An 11,941-nucleotide genomic window follows, 5' to 3' on the forward strand; every position below is an offset into this window, starting at 1 on the left:
GACGGAAAGTTTCTTGAGGTCACCCCAGAAGCCAAGCAGATGCCAGCATCATGCTTCCTTTACAGCCTGCCGAACTGTGAGCCAATTAAACCTCTTTGCTTTATAAATTACCCAGTCTCAGGTATTTATAGCAATGTGAGAATGGACTAATATAGGTCTAATATCCAGAATTTACAAGAAACTCAAACAACTCAACAAAAAAACCCAAGTAATCTCATTAAAAAGTGGGCTAAAGACATTAATAGACGCTTTTTAAAAGAATACAAATAGCCAACAAGCATACGAAAAGATGTTCAACATCACTAATTATCTGAGAAATGCAAATTAAAATCACAATGAGATACCTTTTTACACAAATCAGAATGGCTATTACTAAAAAGAAAAAAAATATCAGATTTGGCAAAAATTTGGAGAAAAAGGAGCGCTTATACACTGTTGGTGGGAATGCAAATTAGTACAACCTCTGTGGAAAACCGCATGGCTATTTCTCAAACAACTAAAAATAGAACTACCATAGAATCTAGCAATTCTCCTACTGAGTATCCATCCAAAGAGAAAAAAAAATCATATCAAAAAGATACCTGCACTGGTATATTTATCACAGCACAATTCACAACAACAAAGATACAGAATCAACCTAAGTATCCATCAATGAAAGATTAGATTAAATGAGGTATATATACATAGTGAAATACTATTCATTCATAAAAAAGAATGTCTTTTACAGTGACATGCATGGAACTGAAGGCTATTATCTTAAGTGAAACAACTCTGACACAGAAAGTAAAATACCAAATATTCTTGCTTATAAGTGGAAGCTAAAGAATGTGCAAACATGGAAACAAAGAGTAGAATGATGGACAATAAAAACCCAGAGGGCTGCTGGGGTGAGAGGGGGGTAATGATGGGAGATCACTTGGTGAGTTCAATGTGCATTGCTCCAGTGCAAGCCTTGACTTCATCACAATGAAAGATATCAATGTACCAAATTGCACTTACACCACATGAATGTATATATTAACAAAAATAGAATAGAATAGAATACAGCAAAAGTAACAGAAATAAATTTGCAAGTTTGGGTTAGAAAAAACTAGAAACACTCACTCTCTCTCTTTCTTTCCTCTCATTTAATCCCACAGATGAAGCCGGTTTTCATGCTGTCAGCTGCCCTACTGAGATGACCACCTGGTCAGAAACAGCCAGCAAAGAACTAAAGCCCTCAGTCAGACTATCCACACGGACTGAACTCTGCCAGTGAGTAGATACATGAACTTGGAAGCATATTCTTCCGTATTCGAGTCTTGAGATGATTGCAACCCTGGCTGACCCTTTGATTGTAGGAGATCCAGTGACCCCAGATAAGGTGTACCTGGATTTCAGCCCCATGGAAACGATGAGATAATACATGTTTGTTACAGTGGTAATCTGTTATGTAATGCAACATACACAAGGGACCACTTTGGGCTGTGGTCAGAAACACCCACTGAAATAGTTTTTCCCTTGTCTCTGCCCTTAGCAGCAGTTGGTGGAATGTCTATGAAACATCTTTAAGAAGAGTAACCTTTAATGAGGTGAGGGTAAGTGAAGGAGTGTTCCATTGAAAGGGTGACCTCAGATTCCAGATCTCTAGAAAAAAACTTCTCTGGGTGAGAAAGAGTTTATTTCTGCTGCTCTTTCTCAAGAACTTTTTTGAAATAAATGAAAGTAAGGGAGATTTGTAAAGACTGTCTTTAGAGATAATAAGTGAAATTATTATTGGCATCCATAACTCAAAGACAATGTGGATGAAGATGTGTAATGTGAATGTAAACTGTGCAATTTTATATGTGTTTTATTTCACTTTAACGTGGAGGTATGGGTTGGCAGACAGATGTATATGGGTGGCAGCTATTTCTTATAATTAGCAGAAATTATTTACTAGTTTGTGCTTATCATAGGAAAAATGGAGGTTCTAGAGCAGGACAATCTGAGTTAAAATTCCAGCTCATCTGCTCACTAGTAGGGCAAGTAAATTGCCTCTGTTTCTTCCTCTGTAGAATGAGTATAATAATAATAATAATAATAATAATAATAATAATAATAATATCTCTTTATTGGTTTGTTGTAAGGATCAAATGAGTTAATTTTTGACATAGTATATAAATTGTCTATTACTACATCTATGTAACAAACAACCTAAAATTTAGTGGCTTAAAACAACAATGTCTTTTTGCATGTGAGTCTACAGGTCACCTGGATGGCTCTGCTGATCTGAACCAGTATTGGCAGATCTCAGTGGGACTGGCTCATGAATCCGAGGTCAGCTGGTGTGGATGGGCTGAGGGCTGGTTTCTCTAGGGTGGTCTCATTTACATTGTTGGGAATTTGGATAACTGTTGGCTAGGGTGATGGAGTTTGAATCAGCCACATGTCTCAGATCTTTCAGTAGCCTACGTTGAACTTGTCCATAAAGTAGCAGCAGTGTTCCAAAAGAAAAAGAGGAAGCATGCAAGACTCTTGACACCTAGGCTTCTAACTGGTAGAACACCACTTCTGCCTTGTTTTATTAGTCAAAGGAAACCACAAGGCCAGCCTAGACTCTACCACTTGATAGAACTACAAGCTCATACGACAAAGGGAAGGGAATAATTGTCACTATTTTTGCCAACAATCCGCCATAGTTGTTGGAATTGAAATGTTAGCTATTGTTATTATGATTAGATGAGGTTGTGGCATAATAATACATAAAATCCTAGAATATCAGAATTTTAAGAGCCCTCAGAGAACAATTAATTTATATATTCAATGGTTTTATTGTATACACAGGGAATGTAAAGAAAGCCAAGCCATTTGTTTTAGGTTTCCTGGTTAATGATGAGCTTGGACTAAAACCCAGATCTTCTGACACCTAGGCAATATTCTTCTCAAAGACTCTGAACCCTAATGTATATGACTATCTATGAATGTACATGACTACATTATTATTATTTTTATATATATGTACTTATAGTCATGTTTTTACTTAGTCTACAAAATATTTTCTAGATATTTGCTTCTTTACTTGTTAGTTTAAGGCATCTGAATGCAAAGATTTTGTTTTTGTGTGTGTGTGTGTGTGTGTGTGTGCTGATTGCATTCAGTGACGCCTAAAGGATGCTATCAAGGATCTTTGAACAAGGATCACAGAATGTTGAATTGAAAACATTTCCCAAAGCCCCAAGACATATTTCAACACTCACCTCCAGAAACCATTGTTGCATGGCTGCCCAAGATAAGACCGGCCCTATTTTATAATTCAGCTTTACTTCAGGGAAGAGGGAGTGAGGCAGAGCATCGTAAACCCAGCCAATGGAATGTGTTATAAAAGCCCTTGTTCTTTCACCCTAAGGACAAGCTGTGGAGAAATGATATGGGAAATGTGGACAGAGAGTCCCTGCTTCTAGAGAGCAGTGAATCCTTAGAAAAGCCAGTCCAACCCTCCCAGTGACTATCATTGCTATGGAAGCCCAGAGGGCTACGCATGGAGACACAATTGTGTTTGCTGCTGCTGGTGGTGTTGTGTTGCCATTTTTGGTTGTTGTTCTAATGGTCCTCGGCACATGGCATGATGTCATTCATCCATTTGGGGAATATCTCAATAATGGGGAGCCAAGTGTTTTTTTCCTCGTGTGTTGCTTTTGTCAGGATGATCTAGATTATGCTGCAGTAACAATAAAAAATTCCCAAACCCCAATACGTTAAAACAAGAAATGTGCGTTTCTTACTCTCATTAAATTCTCATTGTGGATGAGCTGGAAACTGTACTGTTTCTCTCTTCAGTGCCCAGGCTGGCAGAACAGCCCACTCAAAATCACTGCAGATTGTTGTGGCAGAGGAGAAGACAACGTAGTGACTGAGAACTGATTCTAAGCTGTTTTCCCGAAAGAGATAGCCTGGCATTTGACTGGGTGGGCAAAGCAACTCCTACAGCCATGCCTGACTGCAAGGGAAGAGAGAAGTGCAATTTTACAAGATGCCCAGAAAAAAAACCCAGAAACTATAATACTTTGAGGAGTTCGAATGTCTACTAGGCACATACCCTCAAGTTAAGGTTATAATAGAGGCTAGTGAGTGGCAGGTATATGAATATGTGCATCAACATTAAACCCTCAGATTTTATGACAAAGCTTACAATGTCCCATTCTCTTTAGGCAAATGAGATTCTCCCTCGCTTCACTCCTACTTATTAGAAAGAATACAGACAAGGCAGTAAGACTTCTGTTCATGGGTAATCTCTTTTTTACTCCCATCCCATGGTAACCACCTCATTTGCTATTTTTATGGGATTTTGTTTCATGAAATTCCCTCTCTCTTCTGTATCTCCAGACACATCATGTATCTGATGTCCCCATTCCCAGTGATCACCCTTTCTCTTCCCATCTTTTCACAATCAAGAATCTTTTTTTTTTTTTTTTTTTTTTTTTTTTTGAGACGGAATCTCACTGTGTCTCCCAGGCTGGAGTGCAGTGGCGCGATCTCCACTCACTGCAAGCTCGGCCTCCCAGGTTCATGCCATTCTCCTGCCTCAGCCTCCCGAGTAGCTGGGACTACAGGCGCCCGTCACCACGCCCCGCTAATTTTTTGTATTTATAGTAGAGAGGGGTTTTCACCGTGTTAGTCAGAATGGTCTCGATCTCCTGACCTCGTGATCCGCCTGCCTCAGCCTCCCAAAGTGCTGGGATTACAGGCGTGAGCCACTGCGCCCAGCCTAAGAATCTTAAGCATACTCAGAATCAACTCTGTTCACTTTCTAGTCTCACATTCATCACATTTTCAGGTTCTACTCATACTCCAAGGGGAGGGAGTAAGAAAAGGGTGAAAGTCAATGAGGTTATCTTAGAATTCTGCCTGCCACAGCAAAGGCCAAAGAACAATAAATGTCAAGTATAGGTGGGAGCACTATTTTACTTGCTTAAAATCTCTAAGCCAATAGGATAATGCCTGTTAAATGAAAAAAAAAAAAAAATGAATGAATGAGCGCATGACTCAGGCCTCTGAATCATCCTCTATAATGCTACCTTTATCCCTAACAGATAGTATCTGTAGTACTTGTCAGTAGTACCCTGGAGGGGTGTACTACCTGTTAGGAGTAGACTACCCAGACATCATGGATATCTTGGTCATCTGACACCCCAACAGGAATGCTTCTCACTATCTTACCTTCAATGTAGCATAATGCCCTGGCATAAAACCTCTGCCACTGAACGGTCAGGGTTCACATTCCACCTATCCTTTTACTATTTTGTCATGCTATCCAAAGTCACTGAACCTCACATAGACTCAGCCTTTTTTAAAAAAAAATATAAAAATAATAACTGCCTCATAGTGTTTTCACAAGGATTAATTAAAATGTTGTAAGCACACGTCTAGGCACACACTGAGTGCTCAACAAATGTTAGTTAACATTGTTATTATTGCTGTTGTCACTTTCATCTATTCCTTTAAAGCATCAACACCTTGTTGTTCACCACTTTTCTTTTTCCTCCCTTTAGTCTTCTTCTTTCACAGAAACAATCAGAAGCCGATTACATTTGCTAAAGTGCTGATACCAAAAAAACAAAATCACCTTTTAGCCAGCTCACTCTCCCAAAAAGTGATAGGATTAATTTGTGTTCCCTCCCCATCACCCACTTCCTGGAACTAGACCACAAGGCAGAAAGTAGAACACGGGGGCTAAGAAGGCCTATTTTTTTCTTCGTTTGAATACAGTGATGTGGATAGAAAGCGCCTAAAGAGAGGCTAAAGGTCTCAAAAAGAAAATCACAGATGGTTTATTAGAAATGGCTTTTCCATTAACCATCTGTGTGACCTTGGGCATGTTGCACTTCACCACTGCAGTCCTGTGTCCCCTCCTCTGCAGAAAGAGGAGCTTACCCTGTGATATCTGGCATCTCACACTGACATTCTGACATCCATGATACAAGGGCAGCACTGCAAACAGCCCAGAGCCTCCTGGCAGGAATGGAACACACATTGTCCTGATAGCTGAGGAAGGCTCGGCTCATTGATTTGACCAGCCTTGTATTGCCAGCAAAGAAAATGGTACCTCCCTCCATGAGATAAAGCTGAAAGTCATGGAGCAGAAAGGCAGCAGGAATGGGAACTCATTAATACCAATACTCTCCAGGTCCATAATATTACATTGGATTCTACAGAGCACTTCCATGTATATCATCAATCTGGATTTCACAAACAATGGCATGGGGTAAGTAGAGTGGTTATTAGTATCTACATTTGCGAGAGGCCTAAGTTCAGGCGTCTGCCCAAGATGAGAGAGCAAAGGTTAAGACCCAGATGTAGCATGGCAAATAAGTTAAAGAGATTTTAGGTCTATAGCCTTAGATTTTTGTCTATTGTCTCTCTGGTAGTTGACCTTGGAACATGACCTTTTACAAATTCCCTACTCTGAGACTTGCACTTTCCTGACCTATAAAAGAGGAATAATAATAATAATAATTAAAATATCAAAGGGTGGTTGCAAGGTCCACATCAGATCACATATATGATTCCACTTCACTGACTATAAAATGGTGAGCTTAGTTAGTTTTTTTTCGAATTGCCTTGGCACCTGGCACTGCATTGTATTCACTCTTCCAGAAATGATAACTCATAGACAGGCAAAACAATCTACATCATGTGTCTGGAAGATTTATATTCCAGAAACTACTCCTTCATCTGTCTCATTCTATGTGTCACATCACAGGCTTAGCAAGCCCCTGACACTTCTCTCCCAAAATCTATGTCCCTGTCTTAAAAACCATCATAAGCTTTAACCCCACCAAGGACTTTTACGGTGATTAGACCCTCTTAATTCAGCCACTGCCCCCTCCACTGAACTCAGAGATGGATGGTCGCCTGTCAATCTGTCCAATTGCGCAATATGTACCTTGGTAGAGAGACACTACCTACCTACCTTGTTATTGGCAGGCCACAGGAAACAGAAGGAACACATACTTGGGAGGGGTGAAAATAAGTAATTCCAACTCTAAGCTGTTGGAACTTCAAATTATTTTGAGCCTTAAAGGAATAAGATCATAGGGCTTGAGTCAGGTGATAGGCAGCTGCAACATAGGCAGCTGTAAACTTTGTTTCTTTTACTGTGGATTAGCCTCCTCCTTCACCTATATTGTTTTATAAAATGTAAATGACTAAAGGGCACCAGGGAAGGGAAGACCCCTACCCTCTTATTGTTGATTTTTGTTACAGAGTAACTTCCCTCTTACCTCTCTCACACAAAGACCACAGCTGTCACATTAATCTAGTAGTCCTAACTTTTTTGACACCAGGGACCAGTTTCATGGAAGACAATTTTTTCATGGGCAGGGGTAGAGTGGGAGGAATGGTTTCGAGATGAAACTGTTCCACAAGAAGTACGCATCATAGATCCCTCACATGCACAGTTCACAATAGGGTTCATGCTCCTGTGAGAATCTAATGCAACTGCTGATCTGACAGGAGGCAGAGTTCAGGGGGTAATGCTTGCCCACCCACTCTTACCTCCTGCTGAGTGGTCCAGGACCACTGGTCTGTAGCCCAGGTCTTGGGGATGTCTGGTCTACTGGAATGTTAAATATATTCTTTTAAATTGGAAAGGAAATGAAAACAAGTTGTACAGAAGAGAAAAACTGTAACTAAATTGTTGTAACTCATAAACCAGCCTTGTATAGAAAATGTTTCAATCCTGTTAAATTTTTTTGTTTTCTTCCTTCATAGGCAAAATCTTAACTTTTAACTTCAAAGAACTGACCTCACTTCTCTGATGTCTGTTTTCCAGGTGGCCATTCCCAGCTTTTCATGTGAATACACTCTTTAAACTGTATTCTGATCTTTCTGATTATTTCTCTCCCAGCTCTGCCACTGGCCAGCTGGGTGACTTTGGTGAAGTCACTGAATGCATCAGAAGCACAGTTTCCTTTTCTACGAAGTAGAAAATACAATTCCTGTCCTACAATCCCACAGATTTCTGAGCATCAATAATGGAGGTGTTGTAGAATCACTTTGTGAATTCATGTGCTACGGAGACAGTCCTTGTTCCTGATTTGTTATTTAAATATTGTAATTTTGTTTGATTGTTTACTGAAGTGATGTCTGAAAACTCCCATCTGTAACTAATCTCTGACACAATGAACTTCCATGATAATATTTTAAGAGAGAAAAAGAAAAAAAAAATATTCTGAATACCTACTAAAAGCTAGATAATGTATTAAATTGACTTGTATTGCTTATCTCATTTTAGTCCCACAACAACCCTCTGAGGAAAATAGGATTCTCACTTCCCAGAAGGTAAGCAGCTGTCTTGGGTTTCTGGCCTGAGTGACCACAGGCTTAATGATGCTAATGACAGACAAAGGGGGACTCATGGGCTCTGAGCAGATCCTGGGGGGTACTTGCTGATATACCCAGAGGGAGCTGTCCCGCAGGCAGGCAGAACTCAGGCCTGCACCTGGAAGGGGTCTTAGCTGAGCCTGGACACTTGTGGGTCATTCATGGGGAGGAAAATGAGACTGAGTGTGTAAATGTGGTCAGTCAGGGAAAATGTATAGACTGAAATATGGAGACCCCAATGGAATACTTGGAACTAACATTTTAAAAATGGACTGAAGAAGAGAGTGAGATGGAGAAAAGTGAGGAGCTGCTAGAGAAGCAGGGGGAGCATGACCGTGAAAAAAGGTCTCACTTAACATTGTCAATAGGCTTTTGGAAATGGCAACTCTAAACAAAACAATGTGTGAGTGTGACAAAACCAATTTTACCATAGGCTAATTGATATTAACAAGACTTAAGTTTGTACTCCATATTCTGGTCAGAAACATATCATTATACTTCTAAATGGAAACTCCAAACACTTCTAATATTAAACATTGAAATAAATGTGAGATATGCATGTGTTTCAGAAAAAATAATAAAAACAAGTTAATTATTTACTCATTTATTCTAGTGCAGGATCTTGGGTGGCTGGAGCCTGTACCAGCAGCTCAGGAGCCAAATGGGACCCAACCCTGGCCAGGATGCTGTCCCATCGCAGCACACACTCATGCCCACATCCACGCTCATTCAGACTAGGACCACTGAGACACACCAACAAACCTAATGTGCATGGCTTTGACATGTGGGAGGAAACTGGAGTACTCAAAGAAAACACAGCAGACGCAGACATGGGGAGGACTTGCAAACTCCACACAGACAGTGGCCCCAGCTGGGCATCACATTTTTTTTCATAAACATTATAATGAAACATTGTTGAATTAAACAACATTATTTGAGAAACTGCCATATGCCGCTGCAGAATTCAGCAAGAGGAATTTCAAGTAGGAGGAAGAGTTTGACAATGCTTACAATTGTTTGATTTTTATAATATAAGGACTAAAAAGCGTCCAGTGAATTTGGCAGTTAGTTCTTTATTAATCACAGGGAGGCCATCTTCAGTGGAGTCATGATGGCAGAGGAAGGCTGCATCACTGCAGTTTAGAGAATGACTGGGAAGTGAGGAGCATGCAGAGAGAATTAGTTGACAACCCCATGAGAAAGTACAGACTGGTGAGTGATAACCGGGAGAAGATGAAGGTTCCAGGGAGAGGTTTGTGCATGAGAAATGGCTGATAAACTTGTAGAAACCCAGCGGTTGTTTGCAGAGGAATGGTGAGTCTGGAGTCTTGCCATCTGTGCACTACTCAGAGATACCTGAAGAAATGTGGTTCCAGCAGCCCAAAGCTGAAAAGAGACATTGGTAAGCTAGAGCACGCCCAACAAAAGTGATGAACATAAGAAAGTAATTCAACATTTCCGATGATGCACACACACACAATACACACAAAACACATATACAACATATGTATCACACACACATTGAACATGCAACACACACAACACACAAACACATATACAACACATGCATATTACACGCATACACAAAACATGCATTAACCATGTATACATATGCATCATATGTACATCAGACACACATTACATACACAACACATCCAGTACAGGTAAAACACCACATACACATATACATCCACACACTAGACAACACATATAGCATATATGTGATGCACATGTGCATATATGCACATGCTTGTATGCACAAAACATCCACATAACACACACAGAGACACACACATACACAGACACACACAGAGTAGAGTTGCCTAGCAAGCCAAGGATATACATACCATAGTCCCAGCAAGAAGCATGGGAGGAAGGGAAGAGACTGATGTGTACTAGTCTTTGAAGGGCTGCAAGCTCACATGTTTAACCAAGCAGAGAGAAGGCAACCAAGAAAAAAAGGCATGAGAACAAGATGTGATCACCCTCAATCTCTGCCAATGCAAGCCACAGTACCATTGTGGCAGCAGAAACTATAACCCTCTGAGCATACTGTTGGGTGTCCAGCACTGAATCAGAGTGAGCTACTATTCCTTTACAGAAAAGAAAAGACACTCAAACCGCCCCCCCCACCTTTTTTTTTTTATTTATTTACAATGAATGAGTGGTCTCTTGGAAACTCTCCCATGTCTACTTCAAATGTGCTGTTTGAAACACTGAATATGAAGCATTGTACTATAAAGACATACACACATGTTTATTGCAGCACTATTTACAATAGCGAAGACAGGGAACCATCCAAATGCCCATTAACGATACGCTGGATAAGGAAAATATGGTACATATATACCACAGAATACTATGCAGCCATAAAAAGGAATGAGATCATGTCCTTTGCAGGGACATAGATGAAACTGGAAGCCATCATCCTCAGCAAACTAACACAGGAACAGAAAACCAAATGCCACATGTTCTCGCTCAGCAATGGGAGTTGAACGATGAGAACACATGGACACAGGGAGAGGAACAACACACACCGGGGCCTGTTGGGGGTGGGGGTTGAGGGGAGGGAACCTAGAGGATGGATCAACAGGTGCAGCAAACCACCATGGCACACGTATACCTAGGTAACAAAGCTCCACGTTCTGCACATGTATCCCGGAACTTCAAGTTAAAAAAAAAAGAAAAAAAGAAAAGAAAGAAAGAAAAAGAAAAAAGAAATACTGAAGGCATGGGAAGACCATTACATATAGCTGCTACAGACTTAATTTCTCTTGATAGAAAAAAGAGACTTAGACAAAGGGCACTGGGCCAAACCTGAGGTAGAAAGAAAAGAGGTTTTCTGCCATCGATGGGCATCATCATTTCACACTAAGGCCACCCCTCCATGATGAGCCTTGGGAAGTGGTTTTGTTTTATCTGACTGAGTTCTTTTTTTGTTTTCTACATAGGAAGAATCCCAGACAAACATGAAAATTCATTCCTTTCCTTGTTGCCTCGTTGCCTCCAGTGAAAAGAGATGGAGATGAGGGAGAAATTTACTGTTTACTCTTTTTTTTTTTTTTTTTTAAGGTTTTTGCTATTTTCTTATTTCCCCCTGAGTAAAAAACTCTGGAAATGGTCTCCAGGCTCTCAACAACAATATTCTGTTTCCATTTCTTACTGCATTTCTTTTCTTTCCCAGGACTCTTCTGACAGTGCCAAGTTGCACGCTGGGTTGTCATAGAATGTTCTGAAGTCGTGTAAAAGGAACTGGCACAAAGGAAGAAAAAAAAAGGTTTTCTCCTACTCTGCTTAAATTAGTCATTGTCTCCAGCAGTAATATCCATTTCCTTTCACTTTCCTGGTCTGGCTTCTTCTTCTTTTTCTTGTTTTTTTTTTTTCCCCCTGCAGATATTCTGATTTGAGCTCAGCGCACACATTCACCCCAGAAGTTCCCAGGATGCCAATAAAGATCCTTGCCAGCAGACCTTATCATGTTCCTCTTGAAACGGTTTTGTCATTCTTTGGATGACTGTGGAACATCTAGTCTCATACATGCCTGTTTTTTTTATTGCGTTTCTGCACAGTCACAACCCAATAAGGCACAATGGTAAGA

General features: G+C 40.3%; 1 long non-coding RNA gene across 1 annotated transcript in view; it reads right to left on the minus strand.

Annotated features, from left to right (window-relative positions):
• The window catches only part of LOC116456873 (uncharacterized), a 30,294-nt gene extending 18,581 nt beyond the window's left edge, over positions 1-11,713 (minus strand). Inside the window, exon 1 of the long non-coding RNA XR_004244832.1 lies at positions 11,507-11,713. This is a non-coding gene — a long non-coding RNA (uncharacterized LOC116456873). The remainder of the gene's footprint in view (positions 1-11,506) is intronic.
• Positions 11,714-11,941: the final 228 nt, after the last annotated feature.

The sequence above is a fragment of the Hylobates moloch genome, unplaced genomic scaffold (assembly GCF_009828535.3).
Source record: "Hylobates moloch isolate HMO894 unplaced genomic scaffold, HMol_V3 SCAFFOLD_17, whole genome shotgun sequence".
In the NCBI taxonomy this organism is placed as follows: domain Eukaryota; kingdom Metazoa; phylum Chordata; class Mammalia; order Primates; family Hylobatidae; genus Hylobates; species Hylobates moloch.